Here is a 21,585-nt window from a genome sequence, read left to right as displayed (position 1 = left end):
CCGGGACAGGAAAGTAGCGGAATTCATGGAACTCAAGCAAGATAACGTGACTGTAGCTGAGTATAAGGCCAAATTCACTGAATTGGCCAGGTTTGCCCCACATGTAATTGACACAGACTATAAGAAGGCAAGACATTTTGAAGGTGGACTCCGCAGTGACATCCTAGAGAGGGTGAATGTCCTAAAGCTGGAGACCTACATTGGAGTGCTAGACAGGACCATCATATCAGAGGCTAAAATAGCTAGACAAGCTAAGCCAACAACAGAATGGAAGGGCAATAAAAGGCAAGGCTTCTTTTCGAAGAAGAAATTTCTGAAAAAGCAAAACACGGGCTCCTCAAATACTTCGAGTTCTTCCCGAGACACAGCTCCCATGTGCAACATTTGTAGCAAAAGGCACCGTGGAGTCTGTTACCGTGCATCGGGAGCCTGTTTCAAATGTGGGAAGCAAGGGCACATAGCCCTAGAATGTAATCAGAATAGTGGAAAACTAGCAGCTAGTTCCACTGCATCGATCTCGAAGCCGGGGAACACCTTGAAATCTGCTATTACTGGGGATACAGTGAGACAGGGAAGGGTTTTTGCACTTGTTCCGGGCGATACACGGAACGCCAATGCCGTTGTCTCAGGTACCATTTCAATATGTAATCAGGATGCCTTTGTATTAATTGATTCTGGATCAACGCACTCATTTGTGACACATACATTTGCATCTAGACTGAATAGACCCCTAGAGTTATTGCTATATTTGTTATGTGTGTCTGCTCCATCAGGGGAATCTGTGTTATGTGATTATATATATCGGTTTTGTGACATGCATATCAAGGATGCTACCTTATATGTAGATTTGTTGCCCTTGAACTTTAGACATTTCGATGTAATTTTGGGCATGGATTGGTTGACCAAGTATTGTGCCACCATAGACTGTGTGACGAAAAGGGTTGTATTTAACCTACCAAAATAGAAAGAGATTGTGTTTGTGGGTAATGGGGTAGTGCCTCCGCCTTATTTGATATCTGCAATGAAAGCATGTAAACTGATCAGGAAAGGGTGCCAGGGTTATTTGTGCTATGTGTTGTCTGAACAATCTGAGAATGTTGAATTGAATAATATTCCTATTGTTAGAGAATTTCCGGATGTGTTTCTGACTGAATTACCAGGGGAATTGGTAGACAAGGAGATCGAGTTTACCATTGAAACGGTGCCAGGCACCCAGCCTATTTCTAAAACTCCCTACAGAATGGCTACTGCTGAAATGAAAGAATTAAAGGAACAGTTGCAAGACCTTCTTGATAAAGGGTTTATCCGGCCTAGCACTTCGCCTTGGGGTGCACCAGTGTTATTTGTAAAGAAGAAGGATGGTACCTTGCGCCTGTGCATTGATTACCGGGAATTGAACAAGGTAACGATAAAGAACAAATATCCCTTACCCCGTATTGATGACTTATTTGACCAGTTGCAGGGATCACAGGTGTTTTCTAAGATTGATTTGAGATCCGAGTATCATCAGCTGAAAGTTAAGGCAGAGGATGTTGAGAAAACCGTATTCAGAACGAGGTATGGTCATTTTGAGTTTCTTGTTATGCCGTTTGGAGTGACTAATGCTCCAGCAGCATTTATGGACTTAATGAATAGAATTTTTAAAACCTATCTTGATGAGTTTGTTGTAGTCTTCATGGATGATATTTTGATATACTTTAAAGATAGACTTGAGCATGAGCATCACTTGAGGACTGTTTTACAAATACTTCGGGAAAGGAAATTGTTTGCTAAACTAAAGAAATGTGAGTTTTGGTTGGATGAGGTTGTTTTCTTAGGGCATGTGATCAACAAGGAAGGAATTTCAGTAGACCCGCAGAAAATAGAGGCAATTGTGAATTGGCCTACACCGACTAATGTTACAGAAGTTCGTAGCTTCATGGGCTTGGCTGGGTACTACAGGAGGTTTGTGAAGGACTTTTCGAAATTAGCAGTGCCTCTTACCCAACTGACACGCAGGGGGCAACCTTTTGAGTGGAACGAAGAAAGGGAATCAGCCTTTCATGAATTGAAGACAAGATTGACTACTACACCAATTTTGACATTACCTTCAGGTACGAAAAATTTCGTAATCTTTAGTGATGCATCTTATAAGGGTTTGGGTTGTGTGTTAATGCAGAACGGAAAGGTTATTGCTTACGCTTCCCGACAGTTGAGGCCACATGAGAAGAATTATCTAACACATGACCTAGAATTGGCCGCAGTTGTTTTTGCTTTGAAAATCTGGCGGCACTATTTATATGGGGCAAGGTGTGAAGTCTATACGGATCATAAGAGCCTGATATACTTCTTCACGCAGAAAGAGCTGAATATGCGTTACAGAAGATGGCTGGAACTGATAAAAGATTACGATCTAGAGATTCAGTATCATCCCGGGAAAGCTAATACAGTGGCTGATGCCTTGAGCAGAAAATCAACAAGGGGTATGGCTTGTTTGCTTACTAAACAAAGGGAGATTTTACAAGACTTTGAGAAGTCTAAAATTGAAGTGGAAGTGTGTGAACAGGGTGGATTGATAGCCGCTATTACAGTCGAGCCGGCGATCATTGATGAAATCAAATAGAAACAGAAAGAGGACGAGTTTTTCAAGAAAGTAATTAGGGAATTTGAGGCAAGTCCGAAAGCAGAGTTTAGCGTCGAAAATCAAGTGTTGAGATTTCAGAATAGAATGTGTGTCCCAGATATTCCGGAACTAAAGAAGAGGATCTTAGATGTAGCCCACAGATCCGTGTTTGCTATGCATCCGGGTAACAATAAAATGTATCGAGATTTGAAACAAACCTATTGGTGGCCTAAAATGAAGAGAGAGATTGCAGAATATGTGTCCAAGTGCCTTCAGTGTCAGCAAGTTAAGGCTGAACATCAGAAACCATGCGGTCTACTTCAACCTCTCCTTATTCCTGAATGGAAGTGGGAACATGTGACTATGGATTTCGTCGTTGGCCTACCTCGGACTTCTCGAGGTATGGATTCTGTTTGGGTTATAGTTGATAGACTGACTAAATCTACACATTTTCTACCTGTCAAAACTACATTTACTGCTTATAGACTGGCTACTATTTATGTTGATGAAATTGTCCGTTTACACGGAGTTCCGGTATCTATTGTGTCGGATAGAGATCCGAAATTTGTATCTAGATTGTGGAAGAGTTTGCAGGAAGCTATGGGAATAGAACTAAGGTTCAGTACTGCATTCTACCCACAGACAGATGGGCAGTCAGAACGAACGATACAGACATTGGAAGATATGCTTCGCATATGTGCTTTGGATTTTCAGGGAAGCTGGGAAGATTATTTGCCACTTGCAGAATTTGCTTATAATAATAGCTTCCACTCCAGCATCGCTATGGCACCATACGAGGCTTTGTATGGTAGGAGGTATAGATCACCTATCTGTTGGACAGAGGTCGGGGATAGAGCTTTGCTTGGGCCAGAAATTGTGCAAGACACATCTGAGAAAATCAAGACTATTCGTCAAAGGCTCAAAACAGCTCAGGACCGACAAAAGAATTATGCAGACGTTCGGAGAAGACCTCTTGAGTATGAGGTTGGTGACCATGTGTTCATCCTTGTTTCTCCGATGAAAGGCCAAGTCAGATTTGGGAAAAAGGGCAAGTTGTCGCCCCGCTACATTAGGCCGTTTCAGATTTTGGAAAGGCTTGGTCCAGTTGCTTATAGAGTTGCCTTGCCACCGAGATTCGAGCAAATCCATAATGTGTTTCACGTGTCGATGTTGAGGGGTTACCTTCGAGACCCGTTTCATATGATTGATTATCACCGAGTTGCTATTGATTAAAATATGGAATATGTTGAATGGCCAGAACGGATTGTTGACAGGCAAGTGAAACAGTTGAGAAGCAAGTCCATCCCAACGGTGAAAGTGGATTGGAAAGAGCACTATGGGACGGATGCTACATGGGAAAAAGAGGAGGAAATGCGACTGAGCTCTCCACATTTGTTTCCCGACAAAGATAAATTAAGTTTGGAGGACCAAACTTCCTAAAGGGGGGGAGACTGTGATACCTCTATTCCGTAATATGCTAAATTGGTCCTTAATTTGAATATGATTATGTGTTCAGCATGATTTTATGTGCCATTATGTGAATATATGTGATTTTGCAATTCTATCTGTTCACTGTAGGAATATCTGTTTGAGTAAACTGCTTTGGGAATTAAATTGAGGGCCCTATCGGCCACAGAACCCGAAATTGATTACGCTATTGTGATTAGCATAATTTTTAGAGCCTACGGTGAAATTTAATTGAAAATTGATTCGGGTTAGATTAAACCGATTAAATTGATGAATTAGAGCCCAACTACTTTATTATTATAATCTTGGCCTTAGTGGGTTTTGTTGTCAAGCTTTAAACACTCAATCCCTCTCTCCCTAGCCTCATTTTGACTGATTATAAACTCAAAGAAGAGAAGAGAGGGTCGATTGGAAGAAGAGAGAATAGGAGATTGAGGGTTGGCTTAAAGCTTGGAAATTTTGGAGGTTAAGCTCAAGAATTGCCATAGATTGTGAAGATTAAACTCCTTGGTGAGTAATTCATGCATTTTTAGTCATCATCTTGTGAATTCAAGTTTAATAGATGGCCAAGAGCATGAGTTAGTTTGAATGTGAAGGGATTGAGTTGTATATGTTGAATTTCAAGCTAATAGAAGCATGCATGTAAAGAATTGTTATAGATTTCCACGTTTGAGCTTACTTTGTGTAATCTATATTGAAGTTTGAATGAAATCCATGGGTATGACCACTTCTTCACCAAATAAGTTGTGAATAATGTGTATTTCTTACATGCAAGAGTAGATCATGAAAGAGCAAGCTTTGCATGTTAAAAACTTGATATGTTGGTGATGAATTTGGATTAATGTGAGGCATGCATGTAAAGGACATAAGAAATTGAGCTTCCTAATGTTGTAATTTTGTATTGGTAGCATGTTAGCATGAGTAAATGTGAATTTTGAGCCATAACATGCATAAATTGTGGGTTGAAAGTCGAGGTGAAGCTCAAGAACTCAATCTGGAATTTCCAGAATTTTGACTTCCGCTCGAGCGGGGGAAGGGACGCTCGAGTGGAGAAATCGTGCTCCTAGCACTTTTGGCAGAGTTGGATGTCCGCTTGAGCGAGATATCTCACGCTCGAGCGGGGAGTTTTGCAGACGGGCCTTCCGCTCGAGCGCTCTATTCCATGCCCGAGCATATTTTTCATGCAACCAGTACTTTTGCAGGCTTTAACGGTCCGCTCGAGCGGGGAACTTGACGCTCGAGCGGGGACCCTGTTCTCTGAAATTTTATATGCTCGTTCTGTGTTTTGTTTTCCATTCTCTTTCACTTGTAAGCACTCTTAGGCATGTGTTAAGCATTGTAAATGAGTTAATGAGATAAGAATAAAGCCTAAAGAGGAATATGTGAAGTAAAGAACGGGTTGAATTGATAATGACCCTTTTGTGTTCATGGATTGTGTAGGGTCAAGCCCCCGGGCGAATCCACAAGTCGATCACTGTGAGTAATATCAATATTCGAATAATTGTGAATGTCCAATTGTTTATTCCCTTATAAGCTTTATGATTGCTGATTGGGATTGTGGACAAAAGTCTGACATGAAAATAATTGGACCTAAGGTCGTTTTGATAGAAATGAATGGACCAGAGGTCGTTTTGATAGAGATGAATGGACCAAAGGTCATTTTGATAGTAATGAATGGACCGGAGGTCATTTTGATAGAAATGAATGGACCGAAGGTCGTTTTGATAGAAATGACTGGACCGAAGGTCGTTTTGATGAACATGAACGGACCGAAGGCCGTTTTGACATATATGGATGGACTGAAGGTCGTTTTGACACGAATGAGTGAATCGAAGGCCGTTTTGCCACAAATATATGGGCCGAAGGCCGTTATGACATAAATGGATAGGCCGAAGGCCGTTTTGACATAAATGAATGGGCCAAAGGCCAGTATGTTTGGAACTACAGTCACTTGATCTAAACCTTGCATGAATGTACATATGTTAAGTAGGAATATGAATTGGGCCCAAGGCCGTTTGGAGTATGTTGTTCTACATATTGTTTATATGACTTCTGTATTTGATATTATTCACTGGGCTATCGCTCACGCTCATTTATGTGTTTATAGGTGAGCCGAGGGAAGTCCAAACCCAACCCCAGTGAAGTCTGCCAGGACCAACATGAGTTTTGAGAAAGTCAGCCTTGTGTCTCACGCACGAGACCTATCCTTGCCATTTTGTTATGTAACTATATTTTGTCTTGCTGGCAAGGACTTTATGTATATTTGTAAATAGTCTGTCATGGGTTGACTTAGTTGGATGATCCTGTCTGTAAAAAATTTTATGGTACTGTACTTTTGACGTGGGTTATTAACGTATATGAGTATGGTTTGTTTTGAAGTGCATATAAGCACGGCTCTATGGACAAAATTTTTGATTATTGCTTCCGTTTGGTCCCTTTACTCTGTTGGGTTATGTCTATTTTGGTTTGAGGCCGTAGGTAATCTCAGGATTACTGACCGGTTACATCCTTAACCCATAGGGACGGGTTCGGGTCGTGACATTAGGCTTCCTTCAACGTGACTCCCTTCTTACCTTTTGGTCGACAATTGTTGCTCTACCTCCCCTCGGCTACCATCGATGCAATCTTGATGAGTAATGCCTCCGTCTCGATTATTCCTTTGTCTCAACCCACACGATTAGACCCCCATCTATTATTGAAACCACCTCATCTATGTATTTGTGTTGATTTGTAATGGAAGGGAGGTTTTATTTGTGCGTGAAGTTAATGGCTGAAGGTTGTGGTGCAAAAATGGAGGGACTGTAATGCTGGTGTGAAGCAAAAGAACTAGTGATTGGGAGTAAGGATAATGATAAAATGGGGATGTTTGGTTGAGTGAATAACATATCCTTATTGAAAAGAGATTAAGAATGGTAAAGTGAGCATTCAAATTTGTTTTCTAGTTACCGTTAATAAAATCCAATCAGCCAACACACAGTTTAGTACCGAAGGAAGGATTTTGTTACCTCAAAATTCAAAATAAGGGAGGCAATAATATTTCAAATAAGAAAGAGAGTAATAGTGTGATTTCACAAATATAAAAGTGCTGTCAGTATATTGATATAAATAGTCTGTCAACTGGGTCATCTATCTGCCAAAGAAAATCATATTTACAACATTGACTGGCAAAGCATAAGCAGGATCTAAGGCTTTCAATCCTGGATATCCAATAAGCAAAAGACCTGAAAATAAACCAAACAGGAAACAGTGTAGTAAATTGTGACCTCTCAAAAAATTGAGCAAAACCATGATTTAATTTAACAACAAAAAATTGTGGAGCCAGAGAAATTTATTTTAAAAGAGGAGGTGCATTCCACAATCTTGGGTATGAGTGTCGGGTGCAAATATGTGACATGAGTGTTGGATTAATCTAATTCTCATACTAAAGGACACCAGGATATAAATAAATTTCATATTTCCTAATACCTTTTTCTTTCATTTACAATAAAATACTGATTGCAAACCAACATAGAACTGTTTAATGATTAATGAAGTTCTTCATCATAAGCTCTACTAGCCATATATATACTTGTTGAGTGCATGTCCAACAAATATACTTGTCTCAATGTCAATGAATTTGATGCCCAAACACATAAAACCCACAGCATATACTGGAGTATGTATGAACTATTTGAAGTCAGTGCCAATATAGTAATATTATGGAATGAATGCCAATGAACAGTATGGATGTTTTTTTTATTTTTTTATTTTTTTTATAACATATATTGCATTCATTGATTATTTTCATATAACCTTAAATAACTATTTTACATCAGTTTTTAGCAAATAATCTTTAACATAGCTTCATTTTTTTATTATGTTTTTTTATTTATTTAAAGTATTACTAAATTTTAATTTTATTAGTATATATTCATACATCTGAATAATTAACTTCACTTACAGGTCAATTATTGGCTCAACATATACGTAACTTTTAACTTCTACATTTAAATATTGATTCCTGTGGGAATTAGAATAACACCCCTGTTCATGGGTTGGATATCCATAATATAAGGGTATCTCATTCTTGAAAGAATGGGAATCCTTTTACTAATAGCATGTGCCCAACACGAGAATCATGTAGGATGTGAGTAGGACACACATTTGCATCCTCAATTTCCACTCAACCAAATGCACGCTTGAGGAAACAAAATGACCAACCAAAAAAAAAAAAAAACCCCAAAAACTTAAATGACAATTTATTCATTGATTTATGAATTCAAGACCCACAATCTCACCCAAAATAGAAGATAGAAATCAGCACAACGTAGTCTAATATCTAATTTTCTGTCTAAAAAAGATCTTCAATTGCAAAGTAGCTCTAGAACCCCCTAAATGTAAGAAGGGGAACATGAACATGTAATGCCATCTTGAACTAAGACATGAACAAAGTTTTAAAAGGTAAATGTGTAACGCGAGGTGTTTTACCCCTCATGAGAAGTAAAAATTAAGTATCACAAGAATGCCACATCATCGACATGTGGTACACTAGCCAATAAAACTACATATGGAGGGTGAACTACACTTTTAAGATACAACTACCTTTTTCATAATTATTTACTTGTTGCCACATATACTTTGGTGGATTACATGGCAACACATTATTGGATGATGATATTGCGTCAATGATGGCATGGTATCATCCCCCCCCCCCCCCATAAGGTGAGGCATAAGCTTATTGAGGTGTAAGCATTTCGAATTGTGTTTTTTTATTTATAGTAAACAAATAAAATATTTTTAAATAATAAAAATATAAAAATTAAATATAAAGGTATAATTACTTTTCTCCTCAAGTCATCTAACATTTCATTGTAGAGAATGAAGCTTTCCTTCATGGAAAGGTGAAATTGACACTCTCAGCTTCCGTTACCGAATTTCTCACTTGAGACATAGCTTCGTGTTTTTTATTGGTTAGTAATTTACTCAATTTTTTTTTTCCATGGAATATAGTTACAAAAAAGTTTTTTATTTTTTATTTTTAATGTTTAAACTATGTATGAGACAAAGTTTAACAATAGCCCAAGATATGCTCTCCATGTTAGGATTTATAGCACATCCCACCTACGTGAACAGAAGCACACTCACACACACACATCAAAGAAAAAAAATAATCACACATAGATTTACGCGGTTCGGTCTAAATTGCTTGCATCCATGAGAGAGAGAGATTCCACTATGATAAAAATAGAGAATACATGTGAGATGGCAAAAAACCTCAAAACCCACACTACTACCCGAACCCCATGCTCAAGGGTAGTTAAGCCATTGCTCACCCCGGTGCCCTTATGGTATTTTTTTTCTCTCACCCTTACATCTCTATTTTTTCACTCACCATTCTTTCAATCTCTCTCAGAGAAACCTTATAGTCCACATGACTATTTATGATAGTCTACTCATGAGAATCTTAGTTCCATACAATTAAGTAACTAAACCCTACACATATTAGGTTTCCCAGTAGATTCCGAACTCTACTATCCTAACCCAAGTACATGTATAACCAACCTAATAACTATACGAGACCCACCTTTATCACATGGGTGGACTAATCCTAACATTCCAGACTGCATATGCTTATGGGTAAAAAAGCATACGAGTTGCATTTGAGGCACACGCCTCAAACTATGATACTCAAGCCTTTGGGGAGTATCGCTTAAAAATCAAAGCGTCAATGAGCTTTGTGTTAGCCTTGTGTCAGCCTTGTGATGTGGATACGGTAGGGGCAAAGCCAAAAATCCTCCGTCGAGGGGGCTAGAAGTAAGGCATGAGAAAAATTTCAAACAAATGCAAACAGGGGGTAGGACTGAGTTTAAAAAGATTAAATAATTATTAAAATACAAATTAATAGCCTGATAAAAAATTATAGGGGACTAGTCTAAATTTACATACTATCTACTTTTTATAAGCCTACATTCATGTTTAGTGCAATTTATTGGGTTTTTTTTTAAACTAAAGAATATGAATCAGAGTGTTGGATGCCACTTTTTGCTTACAATTTTTGTGATAAGAGCAATTTTAAAATGTTGAAAAAAAGCTAATTATTGGAAAGCTAGGGGTGGAATGTTATTAGCTTCTATTATCTTATTATCAACTTATAAGAAGCTACACCAAACAGGCCTTACGTAATTATTTGCATATTATTCAAAGTTCTTAGGTCCATAAAGTTTCATAAGTGGTCTAATTAAAAAACTATAGGAATACACATAAGAAACCTAATTCTTCTCTCCAGTAAAATTTAAGGAATTTTTTAAAATATGATTTGACACCAATAAAATAGACTATATTCTCAAATTATATTTTTTGAGGGTCATTATTAGACATTTTAAATAACCCTTATATACAAAGTGAGATTTTAAAATTTTTTTGGAATGTCGAATTAAGTTTTGGAAAATGTTTGAGACTCCCAAAAAACTTCTACAATTCTACCCACAATGATATGTTAGGATAGACTTTTGATTTGTTACACATCATTGTGGGTGAATTTGTGGGTAAATGTGTGGGTCTCTAGCATTACACCAAGTTTTTTCAAAAAGATCACACATATAAAAATGAAATTTACTAAAATGTTGGAGGGGCTATGGATGTGGAATGTGTGCACATTGGACGTGCAATGTGGACGCTTAAGTTGGCTCGGGCATACATATAAAAGTGAAATTTACTACAATGTTGGAGGGGCCATGGATGTGGAATGTGTGATCTTGAAGTTGGCTCGAAAATTTTGTTTATTTTGTAATTTTATGTTTTAATATTTATTTTTATTTATAGTTAATTAGGATATTGACAATATTTAGTATCTTATTTATTTTTCGATTTTCCATTTTGATTAGGTTTTCTTTTGACTTATAAATACTAGGATTTGCATTGTATTATTTAGTATTGGAATTATTGATATTAAGTACGAGTCTGTGACCATTTGTGTTAGGGTTGTGGCCCTCTTCTCTCCTCTCTCTGTATAGCATTCTACATCATTTTGGTAACAGAGCCTAAGCTCCTATCACCGTTATCTCTGTCTTTTCTAAAAGCTCTAATTTTTTTGGCTCCGTATTGTAGCTACCAACTCCACCATCTCTAGTGACTCAATACAATCCCATCATTGCTAAAATCGAAATCCACATGTCTATCGGCCTACTTGGACAATGTTTTTCGTTCTCTTGTTGATCAATCGATTGAAGTGGAGAAGATGATCAACACAAGAAGTTACACTTAACCCTTAAACCTCCTAAAAAACACACCCACCCAAATAATCCGAAACCCAACCCATTATTTGAACCTAACTAACTAGTTCAGCTAGGCCTACTCAACCAGCCCATCTTATAACTATTAAGTTATGTGCTTGAGGATAATAGTGTTATTGTACTTGTTCCTTTATTATTATAAATATATGTGTTTAGAGAGGTAAGAACCGTAATTAGGTTTTGAGCCTCCTATTCTAGCAAATATCTTCTCTCTCTCAACTCTTATGCTCCAATTTTAACTTGATATCAGAGCACAAAACTTTTTTCTGTTCTTGTATTTTTATTTACTTATTTACTTTTTTCCTCCTATATTTGTTTGTTTTTCCCTCCCTGTTCTTGACCTATAATGTAAAAAAAAAAAAAAAAAAAAAACTACCACTATGATTGACTAGGGTAGATAACCAAACCAAATCAAACCAAGCCTTAAGTCCCATCAAATGGGGTCGGCTGCATTAATCCTTTTTCTCCAAGGCCATTTCGTTAGTCAAATTAAGGAGACTCATATCTCTATTTACAACAATAGTCCACGTCAATCTAGGTTTACCCCTTCGCCTAACACTACCATCTACCGTCACTATATCGCATCTCTTTACTACTGCCTTTGTTGGTCTCCATTGTATATGACCAAACCATCTCAATCTATTCTCTCAGCTTATCTTCTACCCTAGTCAGCCTCTGTTGACTAGGGTAGATCTTCCTGAAATTTTTTTAAAATTTTTTGGTTTTTGGTTGCCTATTTTTTCAATTGCTTCATTCTGGCAGTGTTTAGCTCAATTAAACCCCTGGGTCCCCTCTTATAGGTGCCGATCAGATGCTTTCTGGCTCCCTTTGGCTTTAGTTGATACTTCTTGATGGTTTTTGATTGGTTTTTGAGCTGTTCGGTTACTCCTTCCTTGAGTTTTTTTGGCTTTCTACTCCTGTGTTGGTATGTTTCTGGCCCTAGTTTGCTGCTGTTAGGCTGTGTTTGTTGGGAAATAATTTACTTTTGATGGGTTTATTCCATTGGTTGCGGTTGTCCTGGTTGTTTGGCTGTGCTAGCAACGTTTTAAGCCATAGCCAATGATGGTAAGACCCCCGTAATCAGCGAAGTGAGGGTCCGGTTCCCATGTCTCTTACGGTGATCATTCCCCTCTTTAGCTTTCTTCAGTCAAGTTGGATGGCACCAATTACCTGGTTTGGTCGCGCTCCTTTCAATTGGCCATTACTGCTCGTGGCATTTCTGGTCACATCAAGGGAGTCAACAAGGCTCCTGAGGAGGATGGACCAGCCCAAGAGAAATGGCTTAAGGAGAACGCTCTTGTCATGACTTGGCTCATTAACTCTATCCATTCCAGTATTAGCCGCTCCTTTGTTTTGATGGATACTGCTCATGAGACATGGACTGCTGCTGCTCAGATGTATTCCCAGCGTGGTAATGATGCCTAGGCCTATGAGTTGTGGAAGAAAATACGAGAGTTTGATAAGAAGGATAGACCCTTTGCTGAGTACTATGCTGAGTTGAGTAGTTTGAGGCAAGAGCTCAAATATTATCAGAACGTCCAGGCAATTTGTTCTCAAGATGCTGCTACCTTTCAGCAAATGGTGCCCAAGGAAAGGGTCTATGATTTTCTTGCTAGTCTTAACATTGAGTATGATCAAATTTGTGTTCAGATTCTTGGTCGAGATCATTTTCCTACTGTGCATGAGGCACATGCTTATGTTCAGCAGGAAGGGAACATGCGTAGTGCTATGGTTCATTAGCCTCTCCAAGATCTTTCTGCTCAGCTGTTTCTTTCGCTCCAAAGGATGGCCATTTCTTCAAGTTTGGAGGCAAAGGTACTAGTGTTGATTGTTTTAGATTACCTGTGCTTGCTGTGGGAAAGACCAGCATGATAGGGAACATTGTTGGAAGTTACATGGTCGTCCTCCTCGAGGCCGGGGTGGTGCCCGTAGTGGTACTAGTGGACATGGTGGCGCTATTCTTTCTCAAGCCAATCTCTCTGAGTCCTCTGCTAGCACCCCAAGTGATTCTGCCACACTTTCCCATAATAAGTTGCACATTCTCTGGCATCTGATGGCTCGGCTTGATTCTCCCTCTATCCTCGCTTTTGATTCTCCCTCTATTTCCAACTTTACTTCCACAGGTACTCCTATGAGTGCCTTGAGTGCTTCTTCTTCTTCTCCTCCTCCTTCATATTCTTGGATCATTGACTCCGACGCTATTGACCACATGATAGGTTTGTTTCATCTTTTCCACTCTTAGTCTCCTTGTTTTGGCAATGACAAAGTATGAGTTACCGATGGGTCTTTATCTTCTATGTCTAAGACAGGCTCTGTTCATTGCTCCTCTATTTCTATTTCTTCTGTTCTTTATGTTCCCCAGTTCTCTACTAATTTACTCTCTGTTAGTCGTCTTACCAATTCGCTAAATTGTTCTATAACCTTTTATCCTTCTTATTGTGTTTTTCAAGAACTAGGTACGGGGAGAACGATTGGCAGTGGTAAAGCACATGAGGGCCTGTACTTGAATGCTGGCCTTGCCTCTTTTGGCTCTTCTCACCAGGCTCTTCAAGCGATTGCCTCTTCTGCCCTTCCTTTGTTACATCAGTGGCATAGGCGTTCCCTTTATTTCTGTTTTAGACAAACTTTTTCCTACTTTAGTAAAGGATTGTCATAGGAATAATTTTCATTGTGATGCTTGTGAGTTTGCTAAGCATAGACGTTCTTTTTATCCTCCAATTAATAAAAGAAGTAATTTTCCTTTTATGGTTATTCATTCTGATGTATGAAGTCCCTCTCATGTTATGCCTGTATTTGGTTATCGGGGGTTCGTCACTTTCATTGATTGCTATTCTCGTGTGACTTGGGTTTACTTACTTTGGACCAAAAATGAAGTTTTCTCTTGTTTTTAGAGATTTCATAAGATGGTGCTTACACAATTTGCTACCCCCATTAAAGTCCTTCGGAGTGACAATGGCACTGAATATATTGATGCTGCGTTTCGGGCATATCTTGAAGCCCATGGTATTCTTTATCAAATCAGTTGTGTTGGTACCCCTGAACAAAATGGTGTTGCCGAATGCAAGAGCTGTCATCTTCTTGAGGTTGCTTGTGCACTTATGTTCACGATGCATGGTCCTTATTGCTATATATCTTATTAACCGCATGCCTTCGAGTATCCTCCAATTTCAATGGCCTCTTGACCTTCTTCCCCGCACTTCTGTGCACCATGTTTCTCTTCCGCCTAAGGTGTTCGGTTGTGTTTGCTTTGTCCATTCCTCTCGTCCAACACTCAGTAAACTTGATCCCAAGGCCCTGAGGTGTATATTTCTCGGTTATTCCTCTACCCAAAAAGGCTATCGATTCTATAACCCTCACTCTCACAAGTCTGAGTCCTTCCCGAGATCATTCTTCAAGGGAGGGGGGGGTTTCCCAGACTCTATGGTTTTTCCTTCCACTGGTTGTAAAGACGAGGGTGAGCCATGTAGAGAGGGGGAGATGATTCGTTGTATTCAAGGGGAGTCTAGTTGGTTAGATAAATTAGATCTCAAGGCCTACTCTCGGCGACAGAGGGAACATGTGACTGATGTGCTGACATGCCAATCATCTCCGTCTCCGGTTTCAGGTAATGAGTCATTGGTTACTAATTTTCCTGTCCATGATGACTCAGATCTTCTTATTGGTATTAGGAAAGGTGTTAGAACATATGCTCAACATCTTAAATCTCATTTTGTGTCATATGATTTATTATCTCCATCGTACAGTTCCTTTGTTTCTTTTTTGTCTTCTGTATCATTCTGCAGGGTTGGAAGGAAGCTCTTAATGATCCTAAGTGGAAAGAAGCTATGTTAGAGGAGATGAGAGCACTGCGTAAGAATGGCACTTGAGAGTTAGTTTCTTTACCAACCAAGAAAAGGCCTATGGGGGTGCAAATGGGTGTTCACAATTAAGCAGAAAGTTGATGAGATCATTGAGAGATATAAGGCGAGAATGTTTGCTAAAGGGTTCACTCAGACCTATGGTATTGACTATTAGGAGACCTTTACTCCAGTGGCCAAGATGAATTCCATCCGTGCCCTTCTTTCTCGTGCAACAAATCTGGGATGGTCATTACAGCAATTGGATGTGAAGAATCCATTTCTTCATGGGGATCTAGAAGAAGACGTGTACATGGATATTTCACCAAGTTTTTCTTCTCTAGCCACCGAAGGGAAGGTTTGGCGGTTAAAGAAGGCCTTGTATGAGTTGAAACAATCTGCTAGGGCTTAGTTCGACAGGTTACTCAAGGCGATGCTCAGATTTGGGTACAAACAAAACCATGCAGATCATACTTTGTTCATCAAACGGTGTGGAAATAAGATCACTATACTTATTGTTTATGTGGATGACATTGTGGTGATAGGTAATGATGAAGAGGAAATGTCCAAAGTCAAAACTCAACTTTCTAAAGAATTTGAAAGATCTCGGTCTCTTATGGTACTTTCTTGGAATTGAGATTGCTAGATCAGAAAGGGACATTTTTATTTCTCAAAGGAAGTATACCTTGGACTTACTTGAGGAAGTAGGCATGCTGGGATGTAGACCAGCTGATTCTGCTATAAAGGCTAATCACATGCTCAGTAGTAGTGATGGAGATCATGTGAACAAAGGAAGGTATCAAAGGCTTGTGGAAAGACTAATGTACCTTTCTCATACCCGGCCAGATATTGTATATGCCGTTGGGAGTTGTTAGCCAATACATGCATGATCGTTGGACGGGGCATTGGGATGCAGTTCATTGGATCTTAAGATATCTCAAATCAGTAAATGGAAAAGGCATCTTGTTCTCCAATCATGGTCATTTAAGGTTAGAGTCCTTCATCGATGCAGATTGGGTTGGTGCTATTGATGATATGAGGTCTACCACATGCTATTGTACATTTGTAGGAAGGAATTTGGTGACCTGGCGGAGTAAGATGCATTTAGTTGTTGCCAAATCAGGTGCAGAAGCAGAGTATCGAGCCTTGGCACATGGCATTTGTGAGTTGATGTGGCTTCAAGTTTTGTTGGTTGACCTAGGATTGTGGAGTGATTGTCCCATAACATTACTCATAATCTGGTTCAGCATGATAGGATTAAGCACATCGAGATTGATCGATATTTTATCAAGGAGAAAATGAATAATGGCATCATTTGTTTGTCTTTTGTCACATCTAAAGATCAGTTAGGTGATGTGTTTACCAAAGGGTTAGGGAGTAAAGTATTTTATCATATTATATGCAAGTTGGACATGAAAGACATCTATGCACCAACTTGAGAGGGAGTGTTAAGTTATGTGCTTGACGGTAATAGTGTCATTGTACTTATTCCCTTATTATTATAAATACATGTGTTTAAAAAGGTAAGAAACCTCATTAGGTTTTGAGTCTCCTATTCCAGCAAATCTATTCTCTCGCTTTTAACTCTCATGCTCCAATTTTAACTATAACTGAACCCAAACTATTAAAATCCAACTTTAACCCAACCAGCCCTTTATTACTCAAGCACAATGCCAGCAGCCAAAAACCCCACAAATCCAAACTGCTACCCACACACACCAGCCCAAACCCAACAAAACAATCAGCTATGTTCCCCAAACACCCAAACTGGCCAATTCATTTAGCCAATCAGCCCACACACCCAGTTCAGCCCAACCCTACTTATTTATTTATTTATTTAAGCCAATCACATACTACTCCATCAGGCCCAACCAGCCCTGACTCAACCCAACCCCAAAAACAAGGGCCAAAAAAGACCCAGCTCAATACTTTAGCCCATAATTAAACACAAACCTAGCTTCAAACCATTACCCAGCCCAATAACCTACCAACTTAAACTAGGCTCAAACCCAAAAGATCAATAACCAAACCTGTTTCACTCGCAACCAGTTAAGTTCAGCAACTGTTCTTCAAATACACCCACCGGCACTTAACAAACCGCTTCCTTATTTATCCCCTTTGTTTTGTCTTCAACATCATGATGAAAAATTCCGAATTATATTCAATGTTGAGATTATTTCATTTTTACCCCTATACTTTTACACGATTTTCAATGACCCCCCAGACTATTATTTTCACGCGTACCCCCATACTATTTAAATTATTATTAATTTTGCCCCTGCCGTCAGATTTGAAACGGAAAACGTTAAAAAAAATTACATTTTAGCCCCAAATTTCAAAATAAAGATGCAAACCCACCATTTTCTACCAGCAAACCACTACCACCAACCACCACTTCAAGCCTTTCTATCTCCTTCGTCATAACTCCGTTTCGCCTCATTTTTACGTCATTGGATTCAACTCACAGTCTAGTTTTCGTATCACATCTCACATGTCTCGTTCTTTCCCTTTTTGCATGCTATTGGAGCTCCAAAAGTTGATAAAAAAAAAAATAAGACTTTTCTTCTCATTTTTGACTTTTCTTCGAGCCATCTTTCGGACTTCATATCTTTCTCGATTTTTGGCGGTTCTACTTCATTCTTTCACGATTCTCCTCATCTCACTTCCTACTTCGCCCTACATTACTTCGCTTTCTCACTTCTTCGTGCAATGGGCAGTTTTGGTATGCCGAAAGTTGTCCGAAAACTAATTTCGAAAATTTCAAAACATTCATCTTTTGTTTCTTTCTTCTCCATCTTCCTCATTCTTCTTTTTCTTTTTCTCCTTCTTCTTCTTCACTTATAACATGATGTGAAACATGGTTCTAGGTGGTAATGGAGCTAGTGATGGTGGTGGTGGTGGTGGTGGTGGTGGTGGTGGCGGCGGCGGTCTGGCGATGGCGACGACGCTCGCGATCATGGTGGTCATGGAGTTTAAAGGTAGCAGTAATGGAATTTGCTTGTAAAAGAGGTGGGTTTGGTGTTGAGAGGTGGTGATGGTGATGCTCATGGTGGTAGTGAAGTTGGTGGTTTGGGTGGTGATGAGAAGATAATACAAAACTAAAATAGGCATTGGCATTCCATTCCAATTTTCAACATACCAAATGTGCTCCAAATCTTATACAACCAGTGATTGAGTCCGAATGTGTTCCACCTCATGAAACTGGACCAAGAGACCTCCAAAAATTATTTATTATTAGAAATTATCTACTACTGTCAATAAATATATGAACAAGCCAACCACCATTTAAAATTAGAAAAAAAAAAATTACAGTAAAAAAAAAAAAAAATATATATATATATAACTATATATAGATGAGAGAGAAATTAGTTTTCTCAAAGCTTGAATACAAATACATGACTTTCAATTACAATATCACTTTTAAATCAATAATACCAATTTCATACAATACAATCACAACAAAAACTAGGTCCTCATTTGCGACAAATCTTTGTGATGACAAGTCTTCGGTGGGTTGTACATTGAAAGTCACGTTTGGTGTGTTTTGTTCGGGGTGATGATGTTGGTGAAGTTGGTGGTTCGGGTGCTGATGTTAGAGAAGTTGATGAAGTTGGTGGTTCGGGTGGTCGGCTACCCCTAGAACCATGCTTTACATCATGTTATAAGTGAAGAAGAAAATGAAGAATGAGGAAGATGGAGGAGAAAAAAAAAAGATGAACGTTTCGAAATTAGTTTTCAGACAACTTTTGGCATACCAAAACCGCTCATTACACGAAGAAGTGAGAAAGCGAGGTAGTGTAGGGCGAAGTAGGAAGTGAGGTGAAGAGAATGGTGAAAGAATGAAGTAGAATCGAGAAAGATATTAAGTCCGAAAGATTGCTCGAAGAAAAGTTGAAAATAAGAAGAAAAGTCTTATTTTTTTTATCAATTTTCGGAGCTCCGATAGCATGCAAAAAGAGAAAGAACGAGATGTGTGAGATGTGATACGAAAACTAGACCGTGAGTTGAATCCAACGACGTAAAAATGAGATGAAACAGAGTTATGATGAAAGAGATAGAAGGGCTTGAAGTGGTGGTTGCTGGTGGTGGTTTGTTGGTAGGAAAGGGTGGGTTTGCATCTTTATTTTGAAATTTGAGGCTAAAATGTAATTTTTTTAACGTTTTCTGTTTCAAATCTGACGGCAAGGGAAAAATTGATAGTAATTTAAATAGTATGGGGGTACGCGTGAAAATAGTAGTCTGGGGGGTCATTGAAAATTGTGACAGAGTATGGGATAAAAATGAAATAATCTCTTCAATGTTATAAGCAAATGATAGAACGGAATAACCAAATGACAGAGCAGAAGCGTTGAATATAAGCAATTTTGAATAAATTGTTGGCCATGTTTTAGGAGATAATTCAGACATTCCTCAAAGTGCTTGTGAAGTTCATGTGGAAATTATTGATCAAGCCATTCCAATGTCTGCGGAAAGTGAAATTCTTTTGTAAGAAAATTCGGAAGTCCAGGAAGCCACTTCCACGCAGACAATGCGTATACCAAAAGAAGGGCTTAGTGAACCACAAGTTGCACTAAACTTGCTGGATCCCATTTATACACCACCAATTCATTACTTGTTCAAGTTCGAAGGTATTGATTTTATTGAAGATTTCCTATATGTATTCAATTCATGTTTGGTGGATCTTGTCAACAACCTAATCGCATGGAATGTTAGACTAAAACAAAGATCAAAGCAATTAGCATATCCCAAGTATTTGATTCACTGGTATGGAAGAGTCAAATATTTCAAAACGAACTTGAGGTCAAATTCTTTTTCTTAGTCGGAGAGAATGATGCAGAATGTGCATGCTTTAAGTTGACTTGGAGATTTTATTTATTTTGTCATGTTATGTTTTAATATCTATATTTAATTATAATTACTTAAGTTATTAGCAATATTTAGTTTCTTATTTTATTAGAATTAAGTTTCCAAATAATAATAGGATACAATTTCCTATTTTGATTAGATTTTCTTTGATTTATAAATACTAGAGTTTGCATTGTGTTAGGGTTGTGGTCCTCTTCTTCTCTTTCTCTATAGCGTTCTACATCATTTTATCTCAAGGTGAGCCTCAATAACGCCTTTTAAAACTTTGGACATTAATATCTATTATAACTACAGGAGAATTCCATCATGTGCCACAAACTTAAGAGAACAAGAACACCCTCCCCCCTCCCCCAACCCCCCAAAACATATAATATTAAAATGGAAAAAAAAATCAAAAGAAAGAAACCCAAATGTTACATACCAGCGACTCCAAAAATGTATGAAAGACATCAACAGCATCATCTGGCCTATCTGAAATACCTCCCTTCTCCTTATCCTGCATTTTTCAACATATTATCTAGGGTAAAACTACAAATGATATGGACTTGTGACACAAGAAGAAATTAACTCGTCATCATCGTGGAATTTTTCTGAGTGGAGGGGGAACATTAGATTCACAAGTAACCTGACAGTCCAAGATAAATTTAACAAGCTTTTCTTTGTGAATCCATTGTACTCTGTCAATCATGACCAAGCTAGAAAGGACCCACCATGAGTAGCATACCTAAAGTCACGTAGTAGAAGCTTTAGTAATAAAAATTACAAAAATATTCAGAGAAAAGTCTTCAGTTCAAAGAAGAATAACCTACATCTGGGAGCTTCTCAGGACGCCCATTTAGACCTCCAGATTTAACCTGTTGCTCACATAACCACCACCCAAGGAGGCCCTAGTCAATATGATGTAGAGAACTGGTTATTGCAAGAGCACCAACACAACAGAAAACTGCAGTTACAATGGCCATACCACCAGCGTAATTAATTTTTTAGTCTAATTTCAGGATTTAAACATTTATACAAACCATAAGATATATCAATTGATATTAGCTTGATGAACATCTTACAGAGTTGTTTACTCTTTTATTGAGGAGACTGATTGCATAATCACTCAATAGATCATGTCTTATTGGAATCGTTTTTGTCTACTGTCCATTTGTTCCTTATATTTACTTAATTTATCTGAATCCATTTGCCTTTTAGATCATTGCTAGATCATGTAACAAACATGAAAATTCAAATATAGAATCTCTTTTACAAATCTTAACAAGGCGGCCTAAGCCTATGCACACAAATCGTAAGTTTCAACAAACCCACTGGGAAGTATCATATCATGTTGGCCAACCCTAGTCAGATTATGTGGGCTTCTTTCAGAATTTATAATTTCTTGTATGATTGCCAACTGGTTTTCCTAATAAAAGAGCTTTCTATTTTAGCTTCATTGCAGATTTTGGCCGATGCGGCTTGAGTGGTTCTTGCAAAACCAGTAGCTTTTCAAGAGGGAAAAATTGGTCTCATAAATCCTCTAGGCAATTTTTTTATGTGAAGG

General features: G+C 38.4%; 1 pseudogene across 1 annotated transcript; it reads right to left on the bottom strand.

The window, feature by feature from the left end:
* Nucleotides 1-7,065: 7,065 nt before the first annotated feature.
* Nucleotides 7,066-21,154, bottom strand: LOC114318090 (geranylgeranyl transferase type-2 subunit beta 1-like; annotated as a pseudogene). The gene is made up of 4 exons (XR_014330246.1): nucleotides 20,852-21,154; nucleotides 20,668-20,766; nucleotides 20,464-20,538; nucleotides 7,066-7,290 (listed from the first exon to the last, which is right to left on the bottom strand). The product of XR_014330246.1 is annotated as a geranylgeranyl transferase type-2 subunit beta 1-like (transcript).
* Between the last annotated feature and the right edge of the window lie 431 nt (nucleotides 21,155-21,585).

This window comes from Camellia sinensis, chromosome 1, assembly GCF_055761805.1.
Source record: "Camellia sinensis isolate YWXY chromosome 1, ASM5576180v1, whole genome shotgun sequence".
Lineage (NCBI taxonomy): Eukaryota > Viridiplantae > Streptophyta > Magnoliopsida > Ericales > Theaceae > Camellia > Camellia sinensis.
Note: the sequence above shows the minus strand (reverse complement) of the source record. Positions and strands in the feature narration are given on the sequence as shown.